The sequence below is a fragment of the Osmia bicornis genome, chromosome 8 (genome assembly GCF_907164935.1).
Source record: "Osmia bicornis bicornis chromosome 8, iOsmBic2.1, whole genome shotgun sequence".
Lineage (NCBI taxonomy): Eukaryota > Metazoa > Arthropoda > Insecta > Hymenoptera > Megachilidae > Osmia > Osmia bicornis.
Window position 1 is genome coordinate 7,569,501 of NC_060223.1, and position 23,609 is coordinate 7,593,109.

The following is a 23,609-nucleotide window of genomic DNA, read 5'->3' on the forward strand; positions in this document are numbered from 1 at the left end:
TCACGCGTACACATTCTCACCCTAGAGACAGTCGTATCTAGTATGACACACGACTTTTTCATCTGATCTGATAATGATGATGAATTTTTTTCTTTTATGGGAAACATGCCAACCCTTTCTATGAAGTTTTCTTAATTAGGATTCCTTCTTTAGCATGTGTTGGGATATGTGAAGCGATACATAGTCGTGAATTTGATTAGCAACATAATTCTCGGATGGCGGACCATGGAGAGAGCCTCATTGACCCAGAGTCAGAGTTCAAGGGTTAAAGAAACTCTATAAACTCTTTCATGTACTTATACAAATTAATATATGAAAATGATTAAGTGTCTTCGTAAAAGGGAGGCGTTTGCTGATTATAGTAAGATCGTGTTATTCTTAGCGTACTGCGGAAACTTTGCGACAGCTCTCTGTAAGCTAATCGCGAGGATATGTAACTAACAATTGCTTGATGGAGCGTGATGATAATTCTGTGATATGAAGCGTGTGTAGAAGTGAAGGAAGACAGATATCCGTTGTTTTCATATCGCCTGAGAGCGTCAGAAGCGAGCGAATCATTTGCTTTTGGTAAAACGAAGAATCACGAGGATATTCAGTTTTATTATTAGGACTTCTTTTCAAGTTCTGAAATGTATTTTCATTCTTCAATTGTTTTCTGTATTATTAATAAAAAGAAATCACACTTCTGACTTGCAACCTACGTAAGTACAATTTGAAGTAACGCGTAAAAGTGTCTAAAAAAAAAATATTGTATGACAAAATATTTGTTAATCGATATCTTGCTATTTTTATCGAGAAATGAAGGTCACTGTGTGCTTTTTTTTCAACGAAAATTGAAACTGCGCCGATGTATTAATTGTATCTCATAACTCAGGTGCACCAAGTTTGATTAAAAATATAATCTACTGTTATTATTATTAATAATGAAAATAATGAAAGTTTGGTACTTTGTCTAAAAGATCCAGTAAATTCACAATACATAGTTTCCTGTATGCAAGAAAAACTAACACGTGTTATAATTTTTAATAATTTTGTTCAACTATTTTTTGATTCATGATATATGAAATTAGAAATGTTGATCATTTGTTATAACAATCAAAGAGATCATTTTTCATCAAGATCAATAAGCGCAGAAGCTGATTACTTATCGCAAGTATCTGTTCATCGATTGTTTTCAGCCACTTGGCCAAACACGAAATTCATGATATACGACGAATCCACGTCGAAGTCAATAAACTGGTGACAAAAAGTTCAAGGGAAAAATTATTTACCCATATCGATACGCATTCATTAATCTTTCTGATAACCACCATACCACTCGTCGAATACAACTTTGTTCAGCTGTTACTCTACCAATACGTACGATTCGTTTTACTTGGAAAGAAACTTGATCTCAATTCAACCACCAAACTTGGAAAATCGAGTCAATTAATTTAAACTCTAAATATTGCTAAATGTGTTCATCTGTCGTAGAAAGCAAAATGATTTTTAATCATTGATTTCCCCTGAAACAGGGGAAACCTGATCCTAGTAAGAAACTCTTATATGACAAGTGACATGGAAATATGAATTTATGTAAATCCATGATTTATTTATAAGGGAGTAGTTACTTGGCAGTCAATTTGAACCGTGGAATGCGTTCCATTAGGGGAGGTCAGTATCACCTAAAAGCTTTCATTTTCTTTTTCTCGGTGTAATGATGAATCGTAAGGGTTGCAGATTTGATCCAGGTACTTCTATCCGAAAATCTAATAAAAAGTACCCCGATATAGGGAGGTGACAAAGTTGCACATCCCTTAGATTCTCTGTTTACCTTGATGCCTGACCGATTTTCGGATCAGACTTGGACCACATTTTCTCAGCATTAAGGCATCGTTCAAACGGTTCAGACGATGCCTTAAGGCTTCATCCTTACCGAAAGTGTTAAGGTGGATGTTGGAAAACGAGCTCCATGGGCCGCGCAGGTAAAGAGCGAGACAGGTGAAAGGTAGGGCCTATTCGCAATGGAGGGAGAAACACGAGGTAGGTTGAAAAGAACGAAAGAGCACGTAGAAGGGTAAAACAAACAAATTAACGTCAGAGTTGGTTGTTTATTGTTGGGTGGGGACACGGTAACCACGCCTTTGTCAAGCACGCCCTCCGACCGTTGTATTCCCCTTTTCACCCCACTCCACCGACAACGCCCTCCCCTCACAGTCACTTTCAACCCCACTCTTCGAAACGAAGCCGGTGGTGGAAATGACGTCAGTCCATACCCCGACATGCAACAGGCTGCTCCAGAGCCCGTACTCGTGGACGATCAACGAAACTTCGGCTAGTCGGATAGAAAAACTTTCTTTTCTAACATGTTGCAACTCTAGCCAAGAATTTTCGAGCAGTTCAAGATTTTCAGGATATTTCATCAGGATTCGAAGGACGCATCGATACCGACATCATTTATAGGCAATAAGTTGAAAGTTGTAAAATAGAATAAAAATTTGAGAAATCTATGATCTATGTACTTTTTTTCATCCATGATTGAATAATTAAAAAATAGAAGAAGATAATTTTAAAATTTGCAAAATTTCTGTTTCATCTGGAGTAATTAGAAAAATTCTAATTAGAAAATATAAATAGACCATGAATAAAGGGGTGAAGATTTTAATTCTTCGCGGTTAAAATTGATCGAACTCGACGTCCATCATCAGGAAGAGAGGAGAGACGCTTCCGAAAGACAAACGAGGCGGGTGGCGCGTTATCGGATAATTTTCGTGGATTCCTGGGTAAACTGGCGAAATGATGGATCGACTTGCAGAGCAGTGGCTGAGTCGGAAGATCGGTAACGTGTGAAATTTTTGAAAGCCACGCTAAGCGCGATCTCCCGCTCGACCGTGCGTGCACGTTAGGTACACACATTGCTCTAACAATTTATGACCTTCCTACCTTCTCCTACCTATCTCTATCGGATACATTTACCCTTGAAATTGAAAGGTATTATCTCAAAAAAAAGAAAGAAATGATAGAACTAAAAAAGAAACCTTTGTCAACGATGAAAGGAAAAATAGAAAATAAAAATTTTTAGGGGGAGAAAATATTATACCTATAGAAAAAGATAAGGACTACAATTTCCTTAAAAGAGATACCACTTGCGTCAGGTATTAAGAAGGAAGATTAAATTGAAAAAAGATGAAGATATTTATCGTTTATAATAGTTCTCTGTATCTTCATCACACACGTCTTCTCCCTCGACCGTTTCGCATGCTCATCTTCTGCAGTAGCTCTCGAAATCGCGTCAGCATTTAGCCAGCAGTATATTAGGCGAAATACAAGCGGATATCCTCTCACGGACCATTACTGTTACCTTTGATCATCGCATGACCGGAGACTGGTTAACGCTGCGTCATCAGAGCATGAATTTCTCTCTATCTGCCCTCAGTATAATTTACAATCCGTTGCCGGCTTTCTCGCTGAACATACGAACACGCTTTCTCCTTCTCTTAACCAAACCCCCTTCGGTTCAGTATTATCACCGCCATTTCATTCTCTTTTTTCTTCCATTTCGTTCTCTATGTCGCTTTCCAGCGACAAGAATTTCGCTAACAGTGTGGAATCGAAGATATTTGAAATATTTCAACCCTCCATGTGTATCTTCTGTGCGTTATTTTTGGACTATAAATTTTATTTCTTAATTACTTTCATAAATATAAAAAATTTTAATCCTCTCTTATAAATTTGTCAAATTGAATTTTTGAATAATTATCAATTACCATCCCTTTTGCTTTGTAAGACAATAATTTTCCTCTTTTGTTTGCATATTATTTCCTCGAAATTTCTAATAGAAATAGCCTTTGCTTAGAAGAACTTTAATAAAGCGTCAAGAGAGAACGGTACGCGGTGTGTACCCCAGGGTGTCGAATAATGGGGTGTCCGTGTTCGGTATCGTTATAATGGTGTTTCCCTCTCCTCCCTGACAATAGGTCGGCCAGGTCAAGTGTGCGTATACTAATCATGTTCCTGATCAGGACAGAGGTCCGAAAATGTAGCGAGGAAATGCGAACTATGCAGGAAGCACAATGGCCTTCTCACACTGTCCGCCAGATGCCACGGATATTCTGCACGCTGACCCTACCTATACCATTGGCACATGAAAATACTCCAACGACAGTATATTTACTCCTAAAACGGATACGGGGTGCGTTAGAAAAGTAATAAAATTAAAATATGCTTCCCTTCAAACCTTTCTCCCAAAATGAATATTTGAAATTTTTGATATTTTTCTATAAAATAGGGTAGCGATAATTAAATTCACAGTAACACAAGTCAACGATACGTGGCACGACTCTGTTCAGAATGATATTCTTTGAGAATAAAGCTATCTGTAAGAAAAGAAACTTATTTTCACGCGGAGTCACCTGCTTTTATGTTGTACCGGAACAGCCCGCGTGAAGCTGTCATTCTTTGAACGAAATCCGAGAAACGTTGGCCAGGCTTTCCCACATGAACCAATGGAGAGGTTACGAGAGGGTGGATCAGGCGTAAGAGAAATTGCAATAAAGACTTTCAACCACTGTTGGGGGATCAGTGTCGAGAGAGGTAAAAGTGTCGTGAACGTGACGAAGAGGGAGATTACCACCGGCTTCCTAAGGAGCGAAGAGGAGACATAACGTCGCGTGGGATTGCGTGGGATTAAAATCGAGTATCAGCCACCCGGCAAGGGGTGTAAGTCCATCCTTTCGTATAGACACACACGCCTACCTTTCTTTTCAACGCACGTGTATTCAGAATAACTCGAGTGAATAACGTAACGCAACATCTTATTCGCATAGGCGCATATTTCAAGTGAAATTTAAAAAAAAAACCTGACCTTTAAAAATGAAAATTGCCTAAAGGACGAATTTACAGAAGTGATCGAAAAAATAGAATTTTTTAATTTTCAGAAGACTGAAGATTATAAAAATGATTGAAGAATAAATTAGAAGTTTTATCTAATGAATTTCTGTCTAGACGCCAATGCAGGATTCACCTTGCCGCGATCGAAGATGTCCCACAACAGGCACGGGGGTGCACAAAGACGCAAAGAAGGGTTCCGGGGTGATTGAATGGCCTAGTGGTGGATTTAAAATCCGGCCTCCACTCGAAATCGTGTCGTCGACGAACGAATAGGTCGCGCAGCGTGCGAAGGGATTAAATGGTAACGCAAAGTTCTCCACCCATTTCCACGATATTCATCGCGGCCCTGTTCCTCGGGGTAGACGCGAGACTTCAAAGCGATGTCGCGACTTGGGGCGAGTAAACACCACGACGTGCACGGAAAAGGGATAAATAGCATCAAGAAAATATTATAATTACAATTGTAATATAGACATAGATCGAATAAAATTATTTTTCTATTTATCACTCTAATACGAAATTCTTATTTTTACCCATCCTATCAATTATTTATTATAACGAACAAATTAATTGAAAGTTCTCGTATATAGATTCTTAAAAAGGAAGTTAAAAAATTCCAAAAAATATGCGTGCATGTTATCGAGACCGGTGGAATATTTGACAAATTCCCACGGCATCGTTCATGCAGATGGTGGATCAATCGCACAGGTGTAATTTCCTCATCGTGGACATCATCGAGGTGGTCCATTTCCCATCGTCGGTCATCTGCCAGATTCTTTGAAAATGTTGCCGCTGGTATAAGGTGTCGTTAGCTGTACGACAGGTGACCGGTCGTCGGGTCACCTTATACCCTCCACCGTGCCATTCTTCGTCGTCTCTAGGATTTGCTTGTTCGGGATGTTTACGACATTCTGCAGCGTAAGGTGCTGGATGCTTCTCTCTAATGGAGTAGTGTTACACTTCTGGGTGGTTCATGGTTTCACCGGCAAACTCGCCTTCTTTCCTTCGTTTTTCACTACGGCCAAGATCGTTTACACGCAGCCTGTCTTTTCCGTGAAAGTCTAGAAGACGGCGGTGTAATTACTTTGAAACTTTTTACCATCGATGGACAGGTTTTTCCAACTTCCTTTCACCATTTACGCATTGATCAATGTATACGTTTTTTAAAGTTGTTATTAATTCTTAAACGGTGGTCCTCAGAGATAATTTTAACTCTTTCCTTTCTTTTCTAATGCGTGAAATTGTTTTTTTTTTTTTAGTTTAGTTCTTTGGTAATAATCAGATCATCTAAATTTGCCCAATAAATTTCAAACTCTTTAGTGTCAAGTGTGTGTATATCAAGTTCTTTTCTGGCCCATGTCGATTTAGTCAGCAATTGTTGGGTAACTGAAAGCATCGATCTATCAGAATGGTAACTTTTCACGAAAATGACAGAATTGTGTCGGCGAAAAGGGTGTCGAAGCAAATAAGTGCAGTCGCGATACGACGCCTGTTTGCTCGCTAACAATAAGTGATCGATGGTCGGGTTCCTGACTCAGCAGACATTCGCGAAACCGAACACCGCAGCCATTTTTTCCTGCAAATATGCACGCGACAGATGCGAACAAGCATATGCCCTAATGTATCACGGCGTATATTGCTCAACTACGATATCCATAGGCTGCCTTATCAAATAATCCTGAGGATGATTTATTTTAAGGAATAATTGATTTTTAATTTTGGAAGGAAAAATAGAAAAACCACCCCTGTTTAATTGAAAATTTTTCAAGCTACAAATAAACACTCTAACACTTGCTGTCATATCAAGAAGAAAGCACAGCATAAAATAACAAGAAAATCACAAAATACGAGCAGAATGGAAAATAGTCTTCGACGAATCGAAACTTATCCGAGATATACACACTCTGATTTCTCTGGAAACAAGCTTTTCAGCTGCTTCGGTTAATTCGTCGCGGCTCGAATGTGTTCCATCGCGAACAATGAGAGGAATTATTGACATGGTCGAGCAGCACGCGCCGGAAATCAATGGCGACGAATGTGGCGGCGTCGTCGTTGAAGCGCGTGAAGCTAATGTTCGTTGCATGCCACTTCGAGCAACTCGACAGCGGTCCGAGACGAATTCTACAAAAGTTGACGTCTCCATCTCTCACGATCGAAACGAATAATATGAACGAGTCACGCCCATCCCGGACCCTTTTGTCGTTTGGTAATGTTGTTGCCTACAGATTTATTATTCCAACAAGGGTGTCTTGTCGTTATCCACGCTCGATTTCTATCCTTCATCCCTTCGCCAATCTCCTCCCTTTCAAGTTATTGCTGTTTCTTATTTTCAATTGATCCGAGAAAAATAGAGAAAATTTGTTTAGAAATTGAAAATAAAAAATTAGCACAAAGTAGATGATTAGTACCCTTTGGATAGTGGCCCCAAGAACTATAAGTTATTAAGATTCCTACCGAATATTATACAACTTAAAAAAATGACATTCAATCCTCCTGAAAGTCATTTATCCAAGGACATTTCACGGATAACCAAGTATATACCCGGGGTGAAAGTGAAGCACGGTGAGGAAGGTTCGAAGGGTGTACTGGAGGGACAGTAGCGCGTCATCTAAACAGAAGCAGTCGAACGAAAATGAGAAGGTCAAAACCGCGCGAGTAAAAGAGCGAATAAAAAGAAGAAGATGTATAAAAACAGGCTGTATGAATAAGCAGAAGAGAGATGTAGCGAAGGGTAGGAAGGTAAGACGAGTGGTTACGGGGAAGTGGGCCATGTAGGGGGATGGGGTGGCGGGGTCGGTGGTGGTGGCAAGGTAGTCATGACGACCGCAGCGACCAATCATCCGGAAGTAACGCAGCGCGAGATAACTCTGCATCCAATCAGGTTTAAAGCGGGGACGGGGCTGGCCATCCCCCGCAGAAAATCACCCCCGTAACGAAATTTCCACCGTACGAGGGTAGATATACAAAACGACAGACGGCCCTCTCCCTCCTCTATCTTTCTCTGTCTTTTGTACTTACCCCTTGGTGACACGTCTCGCACAGTAGTGTCGTGTCGAGGATAAGCGGCAGCATCGCCTCCGCTTATCCACCCTCCAGATCCTCCTTTTCTTTTAATTCGTAATGCTGCCTCGTCACTGATAACCTGTTGGTCGCTGATAAATCGACGGACTTCGCAGGACCTGAAGAAAGGAGGCGCATAACTGGTGGTATCCTTGCGTAGAACCTCGATACTATCAGCAAACGAAATAAAAATTAGTAATATGCAAAAATATGCAAATTACATCCTCCATGTGCGAAATATTCCTTTATGATTTCCGTAGAATTTTTCTTGAAATAAAAGTATATCAGTTCGTTTAAAGTACCAACACCTTCTGTTCGAGATTCAAACGTTAACCAAGTAGCTGAAAGTGTTGATCGTTTTCCAGGATGCTTCTATCGCGAAATATTTTTCAGCGTTGATAACCAAACCGACGCTCGCCGAAGCACTCGATAAATACACAGGGGTTGACATCCGCCGCGTAAATGCGTCAGGATGGCTTGTATGTGGCGAAGTTGCGTTTATGGGCTGGCAGCGGCCAGATAAGAAGTCTCGTAAAACGAATGGCGTCCCATAAGTGTTCGAGGCAACTTCGACGCGATCGCTCGTCGAACGTGTACCTCGCATTTATCACGTCTATCGACTTCTCCACATTCTTCTGTACACCATCGTCTGCTGATGTTTTTCATAAATCGCCAAAACCAGATCTCGATAAATCTCGACTATAGCAGCGGCTATACTTCATTTCTCTTATCATAGTTCCTCTTTATAATTTTATAAATATTCCCCCTGGTCTCAGCAATTTCGAGTCTAAAGTCGAGGCAAGTGATTTGTATCAGTCGCTAATTAATAAAATGAGCGATCCGTCTACAAACAATTTGACAGAGAGTGTCGATAATGGATCGAGATTAATTCCAACCGAATTATATAAACCCGTTTGCGTTTTTCTCAAATCAACCGAGAGGATATTGTTTGGCCTGGTGGAAAATTTTCTTCGGCCAGCTTAGTCTGCCAAAAAAAAAAAAATTCTTCCACGATATCGAATCGCTAATCTACTTCGCGCCTTCTTGATTACGATACACGCCCAGGCGGCTGGAAGGAATAAAGGAAAGATAAAAAAAAAAAGAAAAAGGAGAAAATTTTTTCTCATCATCCCGTCGTTCGCAACTTGCTCTCCTTCTCTCTCTTTCTCTCTCCGCCCTTCCCTCCCGCTCCTCTTCTACTTTCGTCGAGAGCGTGGGTGGATGAATTCCATCGTTATCGAGTCGCACCCCCATTTTACAAACGGGAAAGCTTCTCTCCCGTCCGCAAAATCCCTCGACCGAACGTGCATATTTCCATTTGACACGCCTCAACGATCGCCTGATTTTATTAAAAACCCCCGTAACCTGGTTCCGCTCGTCGTTCTCCAGTCTCCAAGGGTGAAAATCTTTCCTCCAGATGCCTTTATTGCGTACCCACCTCTCTGCACCGTAAAGGTGCGCGATGGAAAGCGAAACAAAAGCGCCCGATCGAAGATAGCGATTGAAGATTGCTCGTACATAGAACATTATCCGTTCCAATGTAAATCGTGTAACATGGAATCGATGGAAATTTAAAAAATCCCTCCATAGCGTTAAATATAAAAATTCTAAGTAATTCGTCACATTAGCAAAGAAAATTTTAAAAAAGAATTCCCCAAGTTATTCGAATACATAAAAGGAAATGAAGAAGAAAGGTATCTAAGAAACAGCAAAGAATAAAGAAACGTGTAAAAAAAAAAAAAGGTCTGATAAAAGAATCGGAGAAAATTCTGGAGGACATTAATTCAGATTGGCTGAGCAGAACGCGATTCGAGACGCGGATTCAGAGTTAATCGCGTTACATTTCGAGGCCTCTCGTGTCGCTGGAAACGCAAGCCCCCTTCTCGATAACAGAAACGACAACAGCTCGTTACGCGACGCCATATTTGACCCTCTTCCTCCTCTCTTGGTCCTAATTTTGAAACTCATCCGCTGTCTTGTCGTAGGAATCCAGCAGAGAGAAAGAAGAGGGAGAGGCGTAAAGCAAAGCAAAGCAAGGAAGAGAGACGTGGTAAACGAGGTCGAGTGTCGGCAGCGTATAATTTCGATGACAAGCAAAGGGGTGGTTGTACCAAGCCCGTTTCTATCCTCACGGACTGCGAGCGGTGAGCCACCCCAGTGATTGTATTAATTCAAGCTTTCCCATTTACTTCTCAGTTTACCCTCTTTCTCCACCCTTTATCACCCTACGCCGTCTCGGTCGCACACGGTAGTCGCGATGGCCCTCGCCTCCTCCCCGGCGCGACCCTCCTAAAGCACGACTTCCGGGGCCAAACGAAGCGTGCGAGCCTCGTGTATAATGAAGCGCGTTCGTTCGTTTCCTCGCCGTTGTTCCAGCCGTTCTCACCGTCCTTCGTGTTCTTGGACTCCATGGAAGACCTCCGAACACGATGGGCAAATTTTAAGTTGCCCTCCCGATCTTCCAATTACTACGTAAGCTTATGTCGCGTTTAAACTTATGAATCCTCAGTTTATTATCTGGTATTATTGGCGTGATAAAAATTGCGAAGAATCGAGAGACGAAAATATTGAGATTTCTAACGACGAAGAGCGTGGCAATAATATTTTTGACGGCGATCGAAGTACGGGAAGAGGGGTGCAAGCCGTTTAGCGATATTTCATGGGGCTCTCGTTCGAAGGGTTTCCAGGAGCGCACGGTATTACCGGAGGCAGTCTTGCAAACCGGAGATAAGAGCTGGCTGCTTCTCCGTTTCCGACAGTGTGAACGTGAGCTAAAGCTTTCTTCACCTTAACTTCAACTTCTCGTACGCAACAGAAGAGAATATCCCGTGAAGAAAGGCACGAGTAAACCCCTTTTCCTTGCCACGCAATGCCCTCTATATCCTTCTAAACTCGGTTAATATCCTTCGCTTATCCTCGCTCGCCATTCATTTTCCGTGTACGGTTCACCAGTCGCGTCTTGTGTGGAAAAATAATAAAAAATTGCTCGCAGTTATAATGAACGTTGTCGTTGAAAATGAATAAGCTGACAAGCTTGTCACACGTTTACAGAATATTTTATTCTTTTTTTTTGGAATAATCGTGTCGGAGGAGGGCTTCTAATTGAAAAGACCAAGCCAGTGTAATTAGGGAAGATTTGAGTGCACGTGCATTCGAAGGTACGGCTAATCCCTGCAATTTTGCCGAAGGGATGTCCAACGTTCGTAGCAATTAAAAAGGAAAAAAACCTTCGGGACACCCTGTTGCTAACTCGTTATTTACACCGCAAAAGAGACGCACGTGCTCGTCCAATTCTCCGTCTCTAATCCTCTCTTAATCACTTCACTCGACGCAAACAGGTGCAAAGAAATTGCTCTCGTTTTCACCCTTACACGCGTGATTTAATCCATCACACTTTAAATGTAAATTGAATACAAATTATTCTTTTAAATAGAAATTAATCGTCTAGGCAAAGAAGAAGTACCCAAATGAATTTTCTATTCGATGAGAGCTATAGGGAGGCCTATTTTGCCATTAAAATTGAAAGAAAATTCAGTCGAACTCTTCACTTTCGCAAAAGCTAAATTCAACGAGTTATTCGAGGATCCTTTATTAAAGGGATGAATGGTGGCGCCAAGGGTTTTGTTAAAGCGAGTTACGCAAGAGAAACTGGGCTATCTGTACTAAATTTTGTGAAAGTAGATTCCGGAACTTTGGTAATATCTGAGTTGGTGATGGACTGCAATCGAATCGACTGATCGATCCCTCAAAGTTCGCTGGTCAAGGGAGAGAGAAGAGGATTCAATCCGTTGCAACCGATCAAATTTTTTTTTTACTTTACGTTTATGTTGAAAATATCACAGAAAAAGGAACTCTTCTTTCAAACTAAAATTAACAAAAATGAAAAATGTAAATTACTATGAATTTTTATAAATTTTTCAGCAGTTCGCCCTATGAACGAAACAAGACTGATGATCAAATGAATAATTAACGTGTCAATGACTGACGTTCCCTTTTATCATTATCGTCGTACAGATATAACGTATTCATTAATTAAAATTATGATTGACACGTTACAGTGCAGTTTGCGTCTATGGAACTTGCATGATTAACAGGTTAACGTTGCTTGAAATAAATGAAACAAGAAAAACAATTTTATGAAATTGAGACTCTTCGATTTTGTGAAATAAGAATTTCCAAAGTAAACTGCGACCAACTACGATACATAATTCTAAATAATTTGCGACAGCTGTTATTTTTTTTGTCGAATAAATCATCCCCTCGTCAGCAGCAACGTGATATTTTCAGCCAAAGAAAATAATCTTCGAAGAGAAGACAATGTGATCGGTAGGTTAAATGGAAGCATGACAGAACCTTTTTCCAAACGATGGATCGCGTCAGCCATTTTCTTACGGCCGACCGCAGCCGATTACTCGAGATTAACATGAATTTCTCGCGCAACTAATTTTCCAGCTAACCTCTAGGATACACCTAGATCGAAGAGAGAATAAGGTTGGTATTCCCTGTTCGGTAGCGGTATTGTGATCCTCTCGGTCGGCTGGACCGAGCTGACCGACTTAGCAGGAACGCGAGTTCAGTTCAGGAGATTTTCCCGAGGGATTTAACGCCTCGCGGCTCCTCACGGATTGGATAAAAGGGATCATCGGCGTGAGCTTTAACCGTGAATCGTGGTTAAGACCGACGACAAACCGCTTTCTTTTTACTGCCTGGCTGCTTGGATCTTCTTTTTCGAAAATACCTTATCCTATCCTGCTGCTGGCGTGTCTTTCAGTCAAACAAATATTGACTTTTCATTAATTTTATTCAATGCATTCATTTTTTTCATGATTAAATACCTTGAACAATAACCCTCGTAGGACGGACCATGGAGAGAGCCCCAATGTTAATTGAATTTCATTTTCAAAATTTTATCTTTTCTCTTGAAAAAATTTGTTGAATAATTTTGATATACTCTTTTTTTGTCACGTATAATCATCCCCGTTGCGGCGGTACCGGTTCCCGGTACACCCTGTGACGTCCCGCGGTGCTAGACTGTGACTAAATCCGCGGTGCCCATGCAGTGTTTACACTCGAGATGATGCCTCCTAATGCTAATACGCGGTCCTTTCGGTGGCAAACGTGGCCCTCTGGTTTCTTAATGCTCAATCGCAATCCAATGAAAAGTATATGAATGGCGCGCGATTATCAAGTCGAGCGGGCGCCCTCAATGTGTCCGTCGAGGCGTCCGCGGTAACCCTGCTGCGTTAACCGACCTCGAATCCGGACCAAATGGTACGAATTCACCTTCCCCTTGGTACCCTCCTTTCGTTCGCTTTTCACCTTGTCCGTCGCGTTTCTTTCTTTTTTTCTGGACAGATCGACGATAAACGAGCCCCGTAAAATGGATTCGCTAGAAGCACGTGGTCGGATTTCCAGTTCACTCGCCGCTTAGAATCGTACCACAGACCAATAAATACCGTAATTACCACTGTTGGTAAACGTCAGCCCGATGCAGGACGAGCGGGGAATCCGAAAATGGTACCAGAAACGTTTAACAGATCGAACGAAGTCGGATTATTCGAATTTCTACTAGCTTGTTGCGGGTCAACCGACCATTTTGTCCGGTACCATTTCATCACATAAATGAATCGTACCAAAATTATAATTACTTGAAAAAGCGCTTTTCGTACACGAGAGAAAATTACTTTATGCATCTCCCGGCCCAAAAGGGATAATTATTCGTTAACGTAAACGAATAATTAAAGAGTTGAACATCGTTCAAAGGAATCGAGGTAAAAAATAGAAAACGTTTGGTCAAAAGTCGTGTTACTGATCGGATGCCCCCGTTTCGGGACGGGTGAAAGAGGAGGAAAAAAATGCATTTATCGGGGATCGCGATTTGCTGGGACGGAAAGTAAAACGGAAGCGGTGAGCAGAGAGGAACGGGCCAGTTTCGGGAACACGTTCGAAAAAAATCGCGGCAAGTTCTTGCTACTGACGTTTTTGCCGTGCAACAAGCCTCCAGGGACGACGTGTTCATCGGCCACGAACAGAGAGGCAACGAACCAACCCTGGGGCTCGATGCCGTTCCACCGAGCGATTCTGTTTGCCGACACGTTCGTCCGCCACTGAAGGATCGTTTTTCGGAGTCACTGACTCGAATCGCGTGCTTCTGGTCAATTTCGATGTCCTGGAGGGTACTTGAACATTTTGCACGTGCCACGTGCGTGAAAACCGGGTCGATTTTAGCCCGGAGAGCCGATCGCTCAGCAAAAATGATCTTGTAACATCTACCTGATATATCTAGACTGCCGATATTTGTTTTTCCGATAAACGAATCGAAAAATCTGTTTTCTATTTTACATATATTTTTTCTATTTCAAAATTATATCATGAAACAATTAAAAAATTATTAATAACTATGCTTTTAAATATAGATGTGCAATTCAAAGATAGAAATGGTAGAAAAAGGTTTATCAAAATTTGTCAAAGGATCATCGGTTAGAATGTGAATTGAACAGCAAGGAGTAGAAGGAAGAATCGACAGGCAAGTCAGATGTTCCAAGTTATTCTTCTGTCGAATTACACGGAGAAACTGATCGAGGACACCCGTTGGGCTCACGTTCCGGAATAATTTAATGACACGACCCTCGAATGCTTCGCTTCTCATCGCCGCCGGCCGAATTTGGTTAAACGCTTCGCAATTAAACAGCAAATCGGCGTACTGATGGTTATCGATACCACCGTCACGGAATTTAACTTTAACCCCCTTTCCTAATCATCCTGGAAACTTTGAATTCTCATAAACCTCTGACTACAATGATTAATATCTATTGAAAAGTTTAAAATTCTTCAAATTTCGAGAATCCCAAAAAATGAAGAAAAATTCCCATGTATAGAATTTCAAAGATTTTTATACTCAGTAAATTTGAAAAACATTTTCAGTAAACCAGGTATAACGGATAAAATAATTCCTGCGTCAAAAACTTGTATTTTCAATGTATCTTTCTGATGTCTATCGTTCTGCGTGTATCGTTTGTTGGTTACAGTATTTTCAGACCAAAGTAAAATCAGATTAAACCGCGACTTTTCTCCGTTACTCCTTTCTCGTTTTGTCTGCCGGAGGCTTTGACAGAGAAAACGTCAAAACGCGCGGGAATTACGAGCGAAACAAGACGAAACGAAATGGAAAAAAAAAGAGGTGGACGAGGAGGCTGCGGCGGAGAGGGAGGGGAACAGAGAGGCAGAGAAACAAAGGGATCGCGATGGCGTTGAAACCATAAGAGTGTGAAAATGTTTAGCAATTTCGAAATCAGCCGTGGCCCGCAGTTTGCGCCAAAGCGCGTTACCGGAAACTCGTGACCAGTGGGCTACGGGCGACAGCGGCGCCCACCGCAAAAGCGGATTGCGGTACCGCCGGGTAACACGCGTTAAAAACGCCTCACGCACACGCAAACCTACCGTATACCCGCTGCTTTTTCTCTCTTTTCCTCATTTTCAACCAGAGGGGGGAAAGGAAAAAATCAAACGGCCAGCTTTCGCCTCCCTTCCTCCGTTTCTATGGAATTAATTTCTACGCGCCGCGAACGCCACTCACTCGCGCGCCATCTGCTGGCGAAAAAACAATTGCAAATAGGATTAACGCTCCTCTGTAATCCTATAAATGCTCTATTCTCTGTTAAAATTTACTCGCGCAATCTTCTCGGAGTGTTTTTCGTTCGCGCAGATAGGTTCATCCTCGTCGAATTTGTTGTTCCTTTGAAAATCCTCATTTGATTCTGTTAAAAAATGATTTAAACTCACGAGACTTAACAAGATTATTTAAAAAATTGAAAGTTAAAATTAAAATCGCCTATGTTAAAAATGAATTATAATTAATACTGGAAGTTGAAGTAATTCGTCAGTTAATTAAAGTAATCGTTTCTAGAGGAGACTGACCAGTATATCCAAAGTAGGAACACACCTTTTTCTTTTCGGCTGATGGAAGTATACAGACACGAGAATATCCGCGACGCGGACCATCAGGACAGACCTGAAGATGTTGTCGGCGAAGATGAAAGGATCATCCCTCTGAACGAGATGGTCGTCAAAGGGACACGCGTGTCTGGTCCCCTGCTGTGATTTTCACTCGACTGCTCGTCGCAGTCGTCTCCTCTTGGTCCCCGAGCCGATGTGTCGCGTGTTATTGCAGCTCCTTGCCCGGTTAATAATACTTCTCCTCGTCTTTCTGCATTACTACCAACTCGCCTGTCTGCATAGTTTACGCATAAAGAACATTCCTTCTCTTTAAACACCCTCTTTAACGATTCTACCCCCACGATTCGACTCTAGCCATCCTTCCTCTGCAACCCTTTCGATTGCCACTTTTTTTTCACACGTTCTTTCCGTTAGATTTAAAAAATAACAGCCTTGCAACTTGACGATCTTCTCTTTTTTTATTAAGAGGGAGGATGGTAATGTGGTCCCTAGTTTAATATTCTTTCTTAAAATCTGATTTCTAATTTAAAATATTGTGAATTATGAGCAAGAGGTCACGATACCACCCTTGACTTTTGTAAAAATAAATTTCCCCAGAGTTAATAACGAATCTTTCCAAAGAATCTGCTCGGAAAGGCTTCTAACAAAAGAGAAGATTGCAGTCGCATCGAACCAGCTCGTTACCGGACCGAATCGTTCTTAAGAAACGTATGCAGAGCGCATACCCACGATCGGGTGGTCATGTCGATAATATCGGCAAGTGGAGTGGAAGATATGGCGAGAGAAAAGCGTGGAACAAAAAAAAAAGAAAGAAAGAAAGAAATCGGTACACCATGAGGAGGTCGAGGCAGGGTGTCTTGCACAAGTTTTCGTGATGCCCCCCATGGGGGTCGAACCTCAACGGGGGCGCCGTTTCTGGAGCCTGTAATTTGAAATCTTCACAGGAAGGACCGGCTAGAGGGGAGGAAAAATAACTGGCACCCCTCGCAGCCGCAGCGCCTCCCTCCTTATTCTTCCGCGACAATGCAGCAAACTCCCGAGATATTCACCCTGCAATCAGTCGCAAAGTCAAACGTTTCTCAGGAACGTGCTATGAAAAAGGAGGCAGGCAGCCAGGCAATCGACTCATTATTAACGATCGCTTCCAAACGAATCTTTCACAAATCAACCCCTTTCTCGATCAACTGCGTTTAAGTTCAGATAAACAGTAATTACTGTTACACAATTGACCAAGTTTACTTTGCAAAGAATAATGTAAAATTTAGAAAATGGAGATAATATGAAATACTTACAAAATTAAGATGGGGCTCTCTTCAGGGTCCGCCGTCCTAGGGTTAAGAAAGATTTATTTTTTACGCAGTCTAGCAGAAAAAGAAAAATATCACGGTCTACGACACATATTTCTTACATTATTGAAAGCAAAACAGATGTGCCCATCCTGGATCAGACTGGCATCCGAACGATCTATGACAAATATTTTTGTTTTCAACGTGGCGAGTCCAACAGGTCTGTTTTGTCGATCTTCCATAATAAACCCTGAAATATGTAGAAAAATATTAGAAAAATATTTTGAAGACGTCTTCTATAAGGATATTCCGGCAGAGACATTTTTTAATAATTTCAAAACTAATGAATGATAATGTTCCATTGAAATACCATATTATAGAATGGAACTGTTCCCTCTCGTATGATTGGATCGAAAATTTTTGCCAGTCTGACGATTTATTTCCAGACCGGGCGGCAGCGGCATCGATCGACCACGCACGATGGCGGTAGTAAACCTGGTTATCGCATTATCTCGGACACCGGAGACCTGCACGAGGGAAATCTATTCTATGGGGAACTTGCATTTCACGTAGGGGCCCTGCCCGATCGACTCCATTGTACGCGTACTAGCCCACGGTATCGCTTCGTGTATCTACGTACTCCGTTCTGCAGGCCCAGCACCGATAACATTCACGTGCCGATAATTTTGTAATATCGTCGCTTCCATATACATGTGTATTAGTAGATGGGTTATGGGTATAGTTGTCGCGTTTGCACGTAAACTTTACGAAATTTCTGTCGTCTCACCATTAATGACTGTTCGACTTCGGTAGTAGAACACGGTACTCTGTTAATTGACCTGAAAATGCAATTATAAATTAGATTTAATATTGTTGAATGAATGAAATAAAATTAAAATCAAATTGAAATTGTCTTAACTTTGAAAATTCTTCTGGACAAAATATAAGCATCGCTGCTGGGATCGTGTGACGATTGATGGTCGAATCTGGAGGATCCGATAAGGCAGCTTTTAAAGTCCTTTAAAAAGCAATACATCGTCGAGGCGACGGAAAGGGAGCTCTCAATAAATATCCCATAGATCCTGCCGGCACGTGACCCGCTTATCCCGCCATCTTAAATACTTGGCTGCGCGTGTCGGTCATTCCGATCATCGCGTTAACTCTCACAAATGACCCTACGTTATAATCTCACTACAACCTACTGATTTCAGATCGCATCAAAAATGAGATCCTTTGGAATAAATAAGCGTTTCATTTTTAACAAAATTTCCAAATTTCTATTAATCGAAAGTCAAAGAGATTCAACAGAAATATCCATCTGCTTCTAAGTTTGTAATACAACTATTGTAATGCACGTTCCATGTTCAACTTGGTTGAAAAGACATCGAAGTCGCAGAATAATTCAAGAGACTAATTATACGATGAAAATCTGTACGTCTGGTTAAGAGGAAAGAGTGAAAGGGAGTGGCGCGAAAGTGTGGCACGCAGCGACAGTTTTCGAGGATCCCCGGGGAACACGGGTGCTACGTTTCAGACGAGCTGCGTGAACGTCCGTGTTATGGGGTTGTCAAAGCGGAGACAGAATGACATCTCTATTATCACGAGAGCGGACCATAAAGGAAGAGAGACAGAACGATGGGAAGAGGCAAGAGGTTCCATGTAGGAACGCGCGTGCCACCGAGATAACGGATCTCCCTGATGATAATCCTCCTTGGTGCCATCCTAGGGTACATATGGTCGAACCCCATGACTGTTAAACAGATCTGTGATGGCAGAAGCTGTTGTACAGTTTCATATCTCAAGATGATGTAGATAATTTTCATTCTTTCCATTATTGGACCAATCATTTGATCAGAGAACTGACTACGGTGGTTGTGGACACCGAGGGTGTCTCTGGTAAATGACCATAGCTTTTAAATTATTTACCTTTTTTATATAAGAATTTAATGTGATCTACTTGTATAAGCGACAAATTAAATTAAATATAATTGTATGAAAAATAAATATTTAAACAACTGAATTGAATTATCTCCAAATATATCACTATCGCAAACAAATATACAAAGTACAGAATGAAAGGGGAAAAAGAAAAAGACGGAATGGAGAGGAGAGTGTTAACTCGATTACCTGACGTGAATGGGAGACACTCGAAGCAAAAGCGAGGTGGAAGCGTATCCCATGAGCGGGCCACAACTTCCGGTTCGCTGCCACATAATTTCGTTACTTTGCACGAAATTGGATTAAGGGATTCGTTAAGGGCGCATTAGCGCACGTTAGCACGTTATACGATGACCCTGGACCGAATTACATTGTGGCGTTTGGTCAGCTTTCAATGGTCTGTGTCGAGTGGCCCCGCTGCGTTCCGGAAGTACCGAAGATTTTCACGTTTCCCTAGCCTTCCGATGCCCTTATTTCGCGCCATTCTACCGACACCCGTTGTCCACCATACCCAACTAACTTTACTGAAAATCAATCCTCGAAAAATTCACCCCTCTTCGGACCCTTGTCACCTTTGTCGTTCTTAATAAAGGTACACTCCACAAAGCTGTTTTTTCATAGATATTCTATAAGATTAACGATTTTATCCTACGATGGTGTTTCATCTATGAGAGACAGGTGATGTTTTCAGACACTTCAAAGTTAGATTTTTCGTGAAATTTTGAACTGGTTCTATGTATATTAAATTTACAACTCGATCCAGTAGAGGATTTTTAAAATTCCCATACAACAGTTCTGAAAAAACCACGCGTGACAATACGAGGGCACCGTGACAATGTCGCAGCACGACAGAAAGGAAACAAGCTAGTTACAGTAACCAGACATCTCTCGGAAGTTTCACGATTGAAAAAGAAACAAAGTCAACTTCGGTCTGCTCGTCGATCGTTAATCGAAGACCGGATCTTCTCTGTGGGACACCATAAAGATGCTAGATACGCGAGTGAATGGGGGGCGAGAAAGGGGTCGCTGGGACTCCGGAGTCCTTTTAATTATAAAGCCCACCGGCGATAATTGTCGTGTAGTTGGACCAACATTGTGACTGCATGTTTTCCCGCCACGCCCATCTCGGTGTTCGTCTCAGCAGGCGAGTCTTTTCTTCGTGTTTGCCTCCGTCCTGCCGTGGGACCGTCACTCCTTCGACTCCTATTAATCTCGATTCCAAGATCGATCCTTCGTTGATCTTCGTTTCGTCGATGCCGTGAGAACCTTCCTTCTTACTGTTCATTTGAAAAGACAGCTTTGCTGGGCGAAAATTTTAATAGATTGCAATACAAAATTTTCCAATATAATACCAACTAAAATAATTATTTTCATTTATTTCTCGATATTCCTCCAAAAGGCACGCGAAAAGCTTTCATAAGTCATTGCGAACAATTTAAAAACCACCCCGACGATTTCGTTTAGAAAGAAAGAAAATTGGGGAAGGTAGAAAATGGGAGGGAAGAGATTCTTCTTCCCTTTTCCTCGAAACTCGATAGCCAAAATATTGAATTTCCGCAGAAAAGGGAGGATGGACGTCGTTGGAAATCGGGGATGCAAGAAGTCCTGGTAACAAAGAGGGTGACTTTGTTCACCTCTCCTGTTCGCCCTTTATTCTTCACACGCGTCTCTCTCCTTATTTCTCTTTTTTTTTTCTATCCAGGAACGAGGGTGAGCGACAAGAACCACCAGTTCCTTTCGAATTACGCAAGAAATCCCGCGGCGAGGCTCGATTCTAATCGATCCTTTGATTCCACGACGTTTTAACTCTGCCCTACGGGCATCCCTTAACGAAGACGTCGCCCTTCCTGTTCCTCTCCGTCGATACATCAACTTCTTTTTTTTTCTTTTCAACGAGGCGAGTTATCGTACACGAAACTGTGGGAATTCCGACAATTTTCGAGCAGAAGAAAACGATTTCTTTATCAGAAACGTAACGAGAATTATAGAAGAAATTTATCGACGATGCAATTATTATAAAAAATAAAATTAGAGAAATATTAAATTGTGACAAATTTAACGACGAATTAACTCATCATTCTCACTTTACGAGTTAACAGCCCCCAGCTACTTTGGGTACTGATAAAAACTGATCGAAAATTGAAGAAATTAAAATGACATAAGTAAAAAGTATATCGTGTTCCTATTTAATGGTTGATCGATCATGTAGAAGTGGTTGCAACAAAACGGATTGTTTCGAGCGTCGAGAGTAATATTCGATTCCGCGAGCAGGAGGGTATCAACCTTCTCTCGATAGTCCTCGAGACTGCAAGTAATTTCGAGCGATTTCAATTTCAATTTAACCCCTCAAGCCGATTTCGTGAGTTCTCCATTACCCTATTTCGAGGATCGACAGTGGGGACGCAATTATCCGATATCGTTGACGGAATAGAAAGTCTCATTATGAACTCGCGTTGTTCGCCTCGACGAAGCCATTGCCGAGGATGCTGTTCGATTCCATTCAACGTCTTACGTGTCTGTTGTTCAGAAAACATTGTTAACCCTTTCATAACCACCCCGAATGGGTGGTCAGAAATTTATGAAACCGACGTTCATAGTCGTCTCCTCCGGAAGGGTTAATTATAGGAGGATGAAAGTTCTAAAAATGTAGAGTTTGAATTATACAGGAAATTGAAAAAGAAGAAAAACTGATGGTACCCATAAGGATGTCGAGGAGGAAGAAATAGAAAACGGAATGGGGGCAGGAGAAGAAGGAAACTCCAAGAAGCAGAAGATCCTTGGCGGAATTTTCGGCGACGAAAACTGAGCGGAGGATGAGAAACGACAATAACTTCTCGGCTCGGCGTACAATTTGATTTTATGCAACGCTTGGCACGCCTCTTAGCGCCAGATATCCTTATAACGTTTAACTAGATTGTTATGATTGTTGTCCCCAGCACCGTTTCTCTCCTGTCCCTTTCCCTCCTTCGTTATATACACGTACACATACAGAATCTCTCTTCAACCCTCTTCCACCCCTTTCACTGTATATATGTATATCTCTCTACAGGGTGTCTCTCTGTAACGTTTTGTCGGTTACATATTTTATGGAATCAATGGCTCTTGTAATTTTCTATCTTTTCTTTTTTACTTTGGAAATATTTCACTGAAAACCACTGATTTTTTCGACTGAATTTTCATGTGTACAATAAACGTAAAAATTTTCAAGATATTCCTGGCTGAAGTTTCAAGAATATGTCCCGAGGGAACCTTTCTTACTGTATGCGTGTCATCTTCGATTTTTGTCAAATCAACTTGAAAATTTCAACAGACGTTTTTGGAATATCGTACTTGAAAGAATATGTAAAAATTTCAAAATCTGGGTGTGTCCTTTCCAACCTTAAGTCTAACAAAAATGTTTCAACTATGTCTCGTCTTAAAAATGTTAACACCCTATATGTATATCCTTACAACTCTTGTACACAAAGATATACCTCGTTTCTCTCGCGAAATACTGCCGCATTGCAGCTGCTAATGCAACAACCTATTAAACTATTTAGGCAACACAATACTGATTGATGAAATTCAGAAAAACTAACAAAACTTGACTGTCATAGAGGCCACCGATGAATTTGAAAATTATCCATAACATAGTAAAAACCAAAGAGTTAAATAAAATAAAATAAAATTACTAACTAGCAACTAACCAATTAGTGTCTACTATCAGGCTTAAAAGCAAATGTATCCCTAATCCATTAAAAGGATCAGAAATAACTTGAAGAATTATCCTAACTGCGTTCTCCAAGATCGTCACCTTTCATTGTACTCGTTTGAGAGGCGAAAGTCGCGCTAAATCCTAGTGTCCGTAGATGAACCACGGGATATTCATATTCTTGGCATAGTCTATGAGAAGAAGGTTAGGTTAGCGTGAGAAAAGAGAAAGAGAGAAAGAGGGAGAGGGAGAGGAAGAGGATGACAGAGGCTGGTAGTGGTTGGCAGAGCGTCGAAGCCAGTGGTGCAGACCAGTTGCCCGATGGAGGCAACTCTGGTATTCTAACCCTACAGCCAAGGGGGCTGCTGCTTCTGCCGTTGCTGCTGATGCTGCTAGCTAGATGCTCCAGGTACTGTCTGCGGCGTTGGTGCACACACAAGCGACAAAGAATGTCGGTAACACGAACATAGCGAATGTAAGCGGGGGTAACAGAGGAAGAGGGAGGCCGATGTAGGCCCTGCTGGAGCTGAATACCACTCTGGATATTTCTTATCCCAGCGCACGTAACCCTCTAACAAGCTAGCAAAGTTTACCAATAAATTGTATGACGACGATGGTGTAGAGAGTCACCGGAAATATCGGCGTTTCCGTTTTCTTTTCGCGCTCCTCTTCTACCAGCATCCTGAAAAACATTTTCAAAATGAATATGAGATATAAAGAAAGAAAATCTTCATCAACTTGCATCTTACTTCCCTTCCACAGCATCCTGGAAAGTTTTGATTACTTTCCTGTGTGAACTCTTCTATCGT

At 41.5% G+C, this 23,609-nt stretch overlaps 1 protein-coding gene across 3 annotated transcripts in view; it reads right to left on the bottom strand.

The window, feature by feature from the left end:
* The window catches only part of LOC114877946 (paired box protein Pax-6-like), a 59,396-nt gene extending 51,461 nt beyond the window's left edge, over nt 1-7,935 (bottom strand). For 2 of the 3 annotated variants that reach the window (XM_046286623.1, XM_046286622.1), the window contains exon 1: nt 7,888-7,935. The gene's annotated coding sequence lies outside the window, so the exon portion shown is untranslated. The remainder of the gene's footprint in view (nt 1-7,887) is intronic. The other variant, XM_029191149.2, reaches the window with a different exon arrangement.
* Between the last annotated feature and the right edge of the window lie 15,674 nt (nt 7,936-23,609).